General features: G+C 39.1%; 1 long non-coding RNA gene across 1 annotated transcript in view; it reads left to right on the plus strand.

Moving 5' to 3' along the window:
• LOC116581790 overlaps positions 1 to 12,080 on the plus strand; it is a 111,389-nt gene that overhangs the window by 57,342 nt on the left and 41,967 nt on the right. The window contains exon 3 of the long non-coding RNA XR_004282227.1: positions 2,397 to 2,462. This is a non-coding gene — a long non-coding RNA (uncharacterized LOC116581790). The remainder of the gene's footprint in view (positions 1 to 2,396; positions 2,463 to 12,080) is intronic.

Below are 12,080 nucleotides of genomic sequence, written 5' to 3' on the forward strand. Positions count from 1 at the left end.
CAGGAAAGAGATTATTGGGAAGTCTTGGAATGCCAATCAATGTCACCTTTATAGAGGGCTGAAAGCATGGCAGACACTTGCTGGCCATAGGAAGGACAGAATGTTGTGAGCCCTGGGGCATTTTCTGAAGTCCCTGGAAGCCTGGCTTTTTCACATCAGGCTGCAAGAAGTGTAATCACTTGGAAAAATTTTTGTTGGGCCTCCAAGCAGTGGATAGAGGTGGTTAGAAGGAGGGGAGGAGGGAATGACGGACACCATTAGGAGCGGAAGGCCACCCTACTGCCTAGAAGCTAGCTTTAGAGCTCCTGTGCCTTCACTGTCTAGAGGCTGAGCTCAGTGGTGCTCAGGACTCTTGTGAGTGGAAGAAACAGACATGTGTATGACTCTCTGACCATCTGTCGTCACATGTACATTTCTGTATTGATATATACAACATGTATAAAATGAATATATTCAAGATTCATACTGGTCATGCCTATTTGTACACGCATACTCAGAAATCATTTCATTGCATTCCAGAAAATGCTGAACTGATGAAGCCCTAAATGAAAGACGCTAGTTTTCCCCCTGATTTAGGGGTACTCTTTGGACTGCCTCAATCAATGTCTGCTTCCCATTTTCTCATCAGTCTTCTTCTTTCTGAGAAAAGGGACTACTAAATTTGCAGTGCATTCCCAAATTATTTTAAAAGAAAATGGTGATACTCCTGGGGATAAAAATACATTATATGTTTATAAAAAAAAAAGTGAGAGGGAAGGACATTCCCTTATAGAAGCTATCATCTCAAAGGCATTTGCAATAGATGTATGTACTGATTTTGAAACGTGGCTTCTAATTCATGTTGTCGGGGTTAGAAGACACTTCAGAACTGCTTCAGTTGAGTAAACCTCAGGTGGTTTGTCTTATGCGTTCATCTGGGGGGCTGGCCCACCTGGGGCCGGGAACAGGACCTCGGGAAGTGAGTCCTTCCTTCTCCTCGGACAGCTGGCTGGGAGCCCATCAAATCAACCGCGTCTGCTCTCTAGGATAGGGAAAAGGAATTCCTTTGGGAGGAAGCCATGGAAGTGGTGCAAAAGAACCCCCAGCCACAAGGGCCTGGCGAGGCAGAGCTCAGAAACAAAACACGGGTCTTGAAAAAACACAGCCAACCCTCAAAAATGTAGTTTCAAGAATGTTATTCACCAGTGACCCCAGAAATTCCATAATCATATCTCTTCCCTAAGGCAAGAAATGGAAACCGTGAGAGAGGGGGGCGATTTGCAGCCTTCTCAGACAAATGGGCATCTACTGGTCCCTTCCCGTCCCCACGGCAGACAGCAGGGGTCGCACCAGAGTCTGGCGCCCAATTCCAGTGTTTCAGAGTATTCTCCAGTTGGTTCATGCTCTATTGTCTTGTCTGCCCAAATGACCCGGTGTCAGTTCCTCCCTGCTTCAGTGTTGTCACTGATGGGATCTTTATGAAATCCTGCCCCAGATCCCAGGAGAACCCTGGTCTGTGGCCTTCCAGCTGGTGTCTGGGGAGCACTGGGGGCCCTGGGAACCCATGTGAACTCGAGGGTCATGGCCAGACTGGCTGCCTGGGTCTGTCTGGTTCCTGCTTTTCTCCTCCTCGGGCAGAGGCTGGTCTTACCTGCCCCTCATCCAAGTCACCACCCTACCACCTTCTTCCTGCCAGATCCTTGCTGCTCCTGGTCCTCATTCTGGCCCTTTGCCTTGACTCCATAGGCCTTCGCTTCCACATTTCTGCCTGATGCCAATAAGCTCTGTTGCCACAACATCTGCCTTGCTCTCTGGGAACCAGACTTTGGGCATCAGCTCAACTCAGATCTAACTAGAGCTGACAACACTCTGGGGACTTGGTGCTTCTGACTCAGACCCCATCTTGGCAAGGGCCAGACCTCCTATTCTGGTTAATTCACTCCCAGAGCTCCATCCCACACCCATCCTATCCTCTGCTGCCTCCTTGGAGTTCTAAGGCTGTTCTCAACTGTCATCTGTATGCAGGAAGCATCTTATTCCTAAGGGTCCCTAGCAAGTGCTGAGAAGTCAACAATATTTGGGTAATTAAACTGATGCCACCCACAATATGAATGTTTTCGAAGTTAGATGACAGTAAGTATGAGACAGAAGGACCCTCACCAGGGAAAAAGGTCATGCCAAGCCTTAAGGTTGGCAGTGCGAGGGGGCAGACTGAGCTGCATCTTCCCCAGAGGAGAGCCTGATAGACTTCTGCCCTCCTCAATAGGCTAATGAGGACGAATGTCTCACCCGAGCCACACAGGGAAGTAGTGACTGCATGGTTGTCTGGATTTTGACCATCTGGAACCACAAATCATTTGGGGCGGGGGTGTCCAAGAAGTGCTAATGTGACCTTCCTCCCTTTCTCCTTGATCCAGGGAAAGCCTCTCTCAGATGAGCATTTTCACGTCCATAGCTGAATTTGATACACCAGAAAGATGTGGGTGAGTAAAAAAAGTGTTGAAAGAGTATTCTGTTTTTTTTTTTTTTTTTTTTTTTCTGCTCGTTGAAAACTTGACAGACTGCCTGAGGCATGGACCCTGAGCTTCGTGCTTCTGAGCAGGGAAAGAGCCCTCTTTCCCGTCCATTCCCATGAGGCTAGAGATTTTTTTATTTTTTCACTTTAAATAAATATTTTTTGAATTATAACATCCATGTACCCACATACATATAAAGTACCAGTTATGTAAGTGGACAGCTAGATGACTGCTCCCAAAGGAAGCACGTCCATATAACGCAGATCAAGATGTGACCCTGAAGTCCGCCGCATGCCCCCTTCTGGTCACTACCTTCCCCTGAAGGTAACCTTTATGCTGACTCCTAACACATTGGAATAATTTTACATGAAAGTCGTTTATTTATTTTAAAATATAAAATTTTAATCCATTTTGAATTTTTGAGTTTGAGACGGGTTTGGGATGGGGTGCGACTTTTCCCCTTAAACGAATGTCCAGTTGTACCAATACAATGATCAAATAATTCACACTTTTCTACGGGTTTTCAATGTTGTAATTAAATACATTTCAACCTCCTGGGATTTGTTTCTGAATCCCTCTATTTGTTTTTATCAATACACTTTTTCTTCCTATACCAAAATCTTATTGATTTGAACACAGTGGTTATGTATGCCTAGTAAGGTAAGTCTCTTAATACTTTGGCTCTCCTCCCCTCAACCCTGCCTTCTTTTTTATTTCTGAGATTCTATCAAGCATTGATCAGGGGCAGAAGGGAGAGGGAGAATCGATGCAGGACTCCATCTCACAACCCTGAGATCATGACCCGAGCTGAAACCAAGAGTCAGACGCTCAACTGACTGAGCCACCCACGTGTCCCAGGCATTTATCCTTCTAATTTTTTTTTGGTGGGTCAGGTAATCTGTTTCTGAAAAATAACCAAAGAAAACCCAACATTAATTTCCCATTGAGTTCTGCTGGGAATTATATTAAATTTCCATATTATTTAGAGAAAATTGACATTTTTGTATAATTATGCCTTTCCATGAAAATATATGGTTGGCTTTTGTATTTGTTTTGATCTTTTTATGGTTCTATAATAAAGTTTTATAGTTTTTAAATGTAAATCCTTTATCTTTACTGATAAGATTATCTCTAAGTATTTTTTCATTCCTGAGTATACTTAGAAATGATTTTTATGATTTTTGTTGCTATTATAAATAGAATATTTCATTCTGTTTCTCCTTTTAGGTGCTTATTTCTGGAGTACAGGAAAACTATAAAAAATGTATTTCTTTTGTATTCTGCCCCTGTATTAGTCTTTGTGGGCTGCCATAATGAAATACCACAGGCTGAGCAGTGTAAACAATAGATATTTATTTTCTTATGGTTCTGGAGCCTGGAAGTCCATGATCAAGGTGACTGCAAAGTCAGTTTTTGATGAGGCCTCTATTTCTGGCTTGTACATTTTGCTATGTCTTCACATGGTCTTTCTGTGCTTGAGAGGAGAGAGAGAGAGAGAGAGATCTCTGCTGTTTCTTTTTCTTCTTCTTGTAAAAAGACCAATCAAATTAGGGCCCACCCTTCTGACCTTATTTAACCTTAATTACCCCCCTAAAAGCCCAATCTCTAAAAGCAATCACATTGGAGGTTAGGGCTCCAATGAATTTTGGGTGAACACAATTCAGTCCTTAATATCCTCTTTCCCAAATTATATTAAAACTTATCACTTAAAAAACAAAACAAGACAAAAACTTTTTTTAAAAAATAGGCTCCATACCCAGTGTGGAGCCCAATGAGGGGCTTGAACTCATGACCCTGAGATCAAGACTTGAACTGAGATCAAGAGTTGGATGCTTAATTGACTGAGCCACCCAGGCTCCATTCACTGTATTTTTTTCCTTTGTTAAAGATCCTTGGGTTACCTAGGTTTACAATAACATCTCGGGGGGTGGGGGGGGTGGGATCCAAATGCCTTTCTTCTTTTCCAATATTATATACATTATGTTCTATGTATCTTAATATATTATCTGCAATCTCTGAGACCTTAAGAAAATTAATGGCGATAGCAGGCATTTCTGTCTGAGTGGTTTTAGTCTTTTGTCATTTAGGACAATATTTGCTGGTGGGTTTTAGCAAACTGTCTTTATTATATTTAAGCAACCTTCTTCCATTTCTATCATAAGCAGTCTTTATTAGGGTTTGCTGCTGAGTTTTACCAACTACTTTTTCAGGCTCTATTAATAAACAAATTTTATCAGTATCTGCTCATGACCCCTCCATGCTCACCTCTCCATGCCAAAGATTGTTTGCTCCGAACAACTGTGACTCTGACTGAGGGTTTTCCTTCTGGATCATGAAAGCAGCAGGACAAGCCTGAAGGGCCTGAGAATGAACACCCTTGAAGCAGCTCTCTACTAATGACAGATGGGGGCGGGGGCGATGGTGGATCGTTCCCTAGTTTCTTTGCCTCTTGAGAGACAACACTTTCAACCATGTTTTGTCACTTCTCTCAGATGTTTCATGCGGTGGTAACTGGTCTGGTAATGCATCCCACTATTGTTTCCTCTCTTCTCTGTCTCATGCACTCATTCTGTGATGGGTGTTTTCTGGACCTTGTCCCTGATAAATGACTTTTGTTTGAATCTTTATCTCAGGGTAAAACCTTAGCTGAGATAACTGATATATGCATATGGTTTTCTCCATTAGTTTCTTGATGTAATGCAGGTGGGTAAATCACAGTTTGAGGGCCAGCTGCCTGTTTTGTCCATAAAATTTTATTGCAGCACAACCACACTCAGTTCTTCACTAATGTCTGAAGCTGGTTTTGAACAGTTTCAACAGAGACCATGAGGCCCAAAGCCTAGAATTTGTCCTGGCTGGCCCTTTAAGAAAGTTTTCCAATCCTGCTGTCATGGATTATTTGGATCCATACTTCCTAAGTGCTCCATATATTCTTTAAACAGACTTTGGTTTGTTTGGTTTGGTTTGGTTAAAGTGTGGTATTCTTTTGATAACTTGCTCGAATTCTATTTATTCATTTATTTTAGAGAGGAAGGGGGGAGGGGCAGAGAGCAAGGGAGAGAGAATCCAAAGTAGGCTCCACCACAGCCTGTGCCCTGAGATCATGACCTGAGCCTAAATCAAGAGTCAGACGCTCAACCAACTGAGCCACCCAGGTGCCCCTAGAATTTTATTTTCTAATCTAACTATGTTTTGCATCCATATTCACAAATAAGATTGGTCTATAGCTTATTCTTTTTATTTTTTTTCAGAATTTTATATTAAATGTATTCTGGCTTCACCTGATAACCCAAGGCCATCTCTCCATTTGATCCTTAATTGAGTCACATCCATATGCAGTCTTTTTCCACATGAAGTAACATAGTCACGAGGTCTGAGGATTGGAATGTGGACATCTTGAAGGACCATTATTAGGTCTACTGTTCTCTCCAACTCTTGGTGTTATTACAATTTTAAGTTTTTTTTTTTTTTTTTTAAACCAAACCAGTGGTTATCTAGTTCTTGTTTTAATTTACGTCTTCCCCAATACTAATATTTTTTGGTCCCTGCATTTCCTACTATTTGAAATCCCTGTTTACGTCTTTTGCTAATACGTGTTTCTTATGTTTCTGGACAAAACTTTTGTTTCTTATGTATTCTGGACAAACCGTTCGTGGGTTTCATATGTGGCAGATACACTCCTTCAGTATTAACCTGTATTTTCATTCTTTACTTTCTTCACCGTCTTTTGTAGACCAGCATTTCTTTCTTTCTTTCTTTCTTTTTTTTTTTTTGAATGCGGTCAATGTACCTATCTTTTACATATTTTTCTCTTAAGAAAATTTTCACCATCTCAAGGTCTTTTTTCTTATATTTTGCTTTTCAGAGTTTTTTTCCCCCCCTTGGTATTTTATCATGAAATATTTTAAGCATGCAGAAAAATTAAAAGAATTTTGCAGCAAGAACTTATGCACTCACTGCCAGTATCTCACTGTAACTACTTTACTGCACTTGTTTTAATATACTTCATTCCTGGGGTGCCTGGGTGGCTCAGTGGGTTAAGCCTCTGCCTTTGGCTCAGGTCATGATCTCAGGGTCCTTGGATAAAGCCCTGCATCAGGCTCTCTGCTCAGCAGGGAGCCTGCTTCCTCCTCTCTTACTGTCTGTCTCTCTGCCTACTTGTGATCTCTCTCTCTCTGTCAAATAAATAAATTATATATATATATATATATATATATGAATGAGGTATATATATATACCTCATTCCAACTATCCATCCATTTAAAAATTAACTGGAGACATCATTACAATTCCTCTATGTACATCAACGTGCTTGTTACTAATTTGGATTCAATATTGAGCTATAGTTTTTTAGTGTAAAAATTTAGATACAAGGAAATGTGCAATCTTATGTATATGTGTTGGCAAATGCATACTCTTGTGTAATGCAGACCCTTCCAGGGTATGGAACATTCTCAGTGCCTCAGGAAATCTATGCTCCTCCCCAGTTATGCTCTCAGAGGCAATAACTGCTTTGATTTTTTTCCCACTGTGGTTAGTTGGGCCTGTTCTAAAATTTTATACAGATGGACTCACAAGATGTGCTCTTTTGTGCAAGGTTTCTTCCTGTTAGCATAACAATTTTGAGATCCATCCATGGTGTTGCATATATCAGTCATTTGTTCCAGATTCTTCTTTTAATGGATACCTGGGCTATTTTCAGGGTTTGGCTATTAAGAACAAAGCTGTTGTGAACATTCTTATATAAGCATTTGCATGAACATATTTCCATTGCTCATTGCTGGTTCATGGGTAAGGCATATGTTTAGTTTTATAAGAAACTTCCAGGCATTTTTCCAAAGTGGTTTTACCTTTTTACACACACCAATGATGTGAGAGTTCCAGTTGCTCCACATCCACTTCAACATATAGTGTTGTCAGTCTTTTAAAATTTAGCTATTTAATTTTAGCATGTATTGATATCTCACTGTGTTTTTCCCTGATGACTAGTGGTATTGAGCCTTTTCTCATGGGCTTATTGACATTAATATATGTGTTCACATACAGATAAAAAAAAAAAATCTGTTGGAGCACCTGGGTGGCTCAGTGAGTTAAGCCTCTGCCTTCGGCTCAGGTCATGATCTCGGGGTTCTGGGATCGAGTCCCGCATTGGGCCCTCTGCTCAACAGGGAGCCTGCTTCCTCCTCTCTCTTTCTCTCTGCTTGCCTCTCTGCCTACTTGTGATCTCTCTCTCTGTCAAATAAATAAAATCTTAAAAACAAAATCTGTTAAGATCTTTTAGCCATGTTTTAAGATGGGTTGTTTGTCTTTAGTTGAGTTATAGCTCTTTATATATCCTGGTGTTATGGACTCACTTTTATCCTCTCAAAACTGATACATTGAACCCCCTAGTCCCCCAGGGTGATGGTAGCTGGAGATGGGGCCTTTGGAAGGTAATTTGGTTTAGATAAAGTCATGAAAGTGGGGCCTTCATAGTGAGATTAGTGCCTATAGAAGAGACACCAGAAAGCTCTCTGAGAGGACACAGAGAGGAAGCCAGGAGGAGAGCCTCCCTTGGGAAATGAATGAGCAAATACTGTGATCTTGGACTTCGGAGTCTCCAGAATCATGAGTAATATATTTCTACTGCTTAAGCCACTCAGTTGGTGGTATTTTGTTATGGCAACCCAAGTTGAATAATAAGCCTGGATACCAGTCCTCTGTTAGAAGTTTTGTAAATATTTTTTTCCCCTGTCTGTGACTTGCCTATTTATCTCCTTAACTTGATCTTTGATGAGTAGAAATTTAAAATTCTGATAAAGTCAACATAACAGTATTTCCTTTTATAAGTAGTGCTTTCAGTGTCTTAAGGAATCTTTGCCTCTTTCCTAGTCTTGGAGATATTCTGTCTCTCTTTTTTCTAAAAACTTTATGATTTTAGCTTTTATATTTAGGTGTCTTGTCCATATGGAATTAATTTCTGGGTATAATGTGAGGTAGGAACTGAGATTTATTGTTTTTTCCTCATATGAATACCCTGTGATCCCAGGAAAATTTATTGAATAGACTTTCCTTTCCTCATTACTTTGGCACCTTTGCTGAAAATCAAATTACTATATAAATGTGGTTCTATTTCTGGGAGCTTTATTCCTTCCCATTGATTTATTTGTCAATTCTTAGCTAGTACTTCTCTGTTTTGATTACTGTAACTATAGTAAGTCTTGAAGTCAAGTTGTGTAAGACTTCCTTTTTTTTTTTTTTTTTTTAAGTAAGATCTTTTTGGCTATTCTAGGCCACTACATTTCCATATAAGTTAAGAGTTAGTTTGGTGATTTCTTAAAAAAAAAAAAAAGCCTCTTTGAATATATAGATAAATTTAGGGAGAATTGCAATATCAAAGCATTTGGTTTTCTAATGTGTAAATGTCACATATCTCTTTATTTACTTAAGTCTTCTTTAATTTCCCTCAGAAATGTGCAGTTTTCGATGAAGGGGTATTGCCCATCTTTTGTTAACCTCATTCCCAAGTATTTTGTGTTTCTTGGTGTGATTATAAATGACATTTAAGATTAAAGAATTTTCATATTGATTGATGCTAGTATATAAAAATACAATTGTTAGTCAACAGTATATAAGTTTATCCAGAGTACATAAGTCTGGGTCCAATCAGGAGAAAGTAACTGCACAGTAATTTGAACAGGCAAAGTTTAATATAAAGAACTATTAACTATAACGAGGGATTACAACAACGAGGGATTGGCTAGTAAGAAATAAAAAAAATTCTAAACTACGCAAGAATAAGAGTTCCAAGCAGCAGCCTCCATGCCCTGATACAGAGCACCCAGAGAAGAGACCCTCTCCCTCTCTGGGGCAGAGATCCAGAACTTGCCAGATAGGACACATCTTCAGCTCACTGGATGGCAGAGAATATGCTGAGTGCAATGTTGGTAGAACATGCTGGAAGTCCACTCTGAGGAGCCAGGAAAGCTGTTCACTAGAAGGCGTCTCATTGGCTTCTCACTACTCACTACAAACTGCCAAGGGTCCTGGAGAAGGGGTGAGTGAGCACAGCCCTAGAGTGACTTTGTTACTAAGCTGGCAGAAGAGGAGTGACAGTGATGTTGTAGAGGAAGCTTCTGGTTACCGGGGGCTGCTCAGCCACTGTCACCGCTGGAGAAAGGTGCTAGAGTAGCCATGTGTGTTTTAGGAGCCTGGTGCTAGACAAGCTGCCCTCAGGACAAGTACTTGCCCAACAAGCACGCGGGAACCAGAGAGCAAAACTCTTCTTCTGTAATGTCTCTCCAGTGCTCTCTACCGACTGTCATGGGGGGAAAAATACTTAAAAGGCCCAGATCTATTTTCAGGGAGCAGGCTGAAAGGAAGAATTTGGAGATTAGGAGCAATAACTTGATAACAGGCACACTCTGGCATTGTTAAATTCACTGTTTAGTCTTGTAGTTTTCCTTTGTAGATTCTTTAGGGTTTTCTGCATGAACAATCATTTAATCCACAGAGACAACTTTGCCCTTTCCTTTCCAATCTGTATGTTTTTGTTAAGCATCTTTATCAAGATGTAATTATCATACAAAAAATTGCATATATTTAGTGTATACAATTTGATGATTTTGGACATATGCACACACCCATGAAACCATCACCATAATCACCACAATAATAGATCTCCATTACTTCCAAAAGTTTCTTTTTGCCTTATGTCCCTGTGTGTGTGTGTGCATGTGCATATTTTGGCAAGAACACACAACCTAATGTATCAAATTTTTAAGTCCACAATACAGCATTGATGATCTGTACAGCAGATCTCTAGTCTAATTCATCTTGAACAACTGAAACTTTGTTATCGATTGAACAAAATTTCCCATGGCTAACCACTGTTCTATTTTCTGCTTCTATGAATTTGACTATTTTAGGCACCTCATGTAAGTGGAATCATGAAATATTTGTCCTGTGATTGACTTATTTCACTTAGCATAGTGTCATTGGGTTCATCCATGTTGTCACAGATGGCAGAATTTCCTTATTTCTTTAAGGCTAAATATTTTATTGTATGTATATACCACATTTTTAAAATTCATTTATCTAGTGATGGACATTTGAGTTGTTTTAATATTTTGGCTATTGTGAATAGGGTTGTCATTAATATAAGAATACACATATATCTTTAAGATTCTGATTTTAATTATTCTGGGTCTATAGCCATAAGTGAGCTTGTTGGAAGCTATGGTAGTTCTTTTTAATTTTCTTGAGGTACTGAAATACTGTTTTCCATAGTAGCTGCACAATTTTACATTCCCACCAACAGTGTAGAATGGTTCCAATCTCTACAGTGGAATCATGAAATATTTGTCCTGTGATTGGCTTCACCAACATTTTTTAATGTACTCTTTGGTAACAGCCATGGTAACTAGTGTGCGGTCATATCTAATTGTGGTTTTGATTTGCATTTCCCTGATGATTAATGATTTTAAATATGTTTTCATATGCCTGCTGGTTATCTGTATGTCATCTTTAGAGGAATACCTATTCAAATCTTTAAAAAAATCTTTAAAATATTTTTTGCTATTGAGTTGTAGGTGTTTCTTACACATTTTGTATTTTAACTATTTATAAGATTATGGTTTGAAAATATTTTCTCCCATTCCCTAGGTTGTCTTTTCGCTCTCTTGTTTCCTTTGCCCTACAGAAGCTTTTTAGTTTGATGTAGTCCCACTTATCTATTTTTGCTTTTGTTGCTTGTGTTTTTGGTGTCATTTCTAAGAAATCATTGCCAAGACCAATGTAAAAAATTTCCCCTATGTTTTCTTCTAGCAGTTTTATAATATCATGGTTTTACATTGAAAGATTTAATGCATTTTGAGTTTATTTTTGTGTATGGTGTAAGATAGAGGTCCAATTTCATTTTCTTTGCATGTAGATATCCCGTTTTTCCAACACTATTTGTTGAAGGGACTATCTTTTCCCCATAGTGTATTCTTGGCACCCTTGTTGAGGATAAGTTGACTGTACATGTGTGGGTTTATCTGGGCTCTCTGTTCTGTTCCATTGGTCTATATGTCTTTATGCCAGTATATTGTGTTCTAACTACTTTGTCTTTGTAATTATTTTGAGATCAGGAGGTGTGATGCCTCCAGTTTTGTTGTTTATTTTTTTTCAAGACCACTTTGGCTATTCTGCATCTTTTCTGCTTCCATATGAACTTTAGGATTGTATTTCTCTATTTCTGTAAAAAAATCCCGTTAGGGGTTTGATGGGGGATAGTATTGAATCTGTAGATTGCTTTCAATATTGAGTCTTCTAATCCACAAACAAGGGATGACTTTCCATTTATTTGTCTTCTTTAAATTTTATTCATTGATATATTATGGTTTTCAGTGTACAAGTCTTTCACCTACTTGGTTAATTTATTCCTAAATATTTTTAATACTATTGTAAATGGAACATTTCCTTAATTTCTTTTGGATAGTTCATCATTAGTGTATAGAAATGCAACTGATTTTTGTGTGTTGATTTTGTATTCCACAACTTCACTGAATTTGTTTATTACTTCTGACAGTTGTGTGTGTGTGTATATGAAATCTTTAGGAGTTT

The sequence above is a fragment of the Mustela erminea genome, chromosome 21 (assembly GCF_009829155.1).
Source record: "Mustela erminea isolate mMusErm1 chromosome 21, mMusErm1.Pri, whole genome shotgun sequence".
NCBI lineage: Eukaryota > Metazoa > Chordata > Mammalia > Carnivora > Mustelidae > Mustela > Mustela erminea.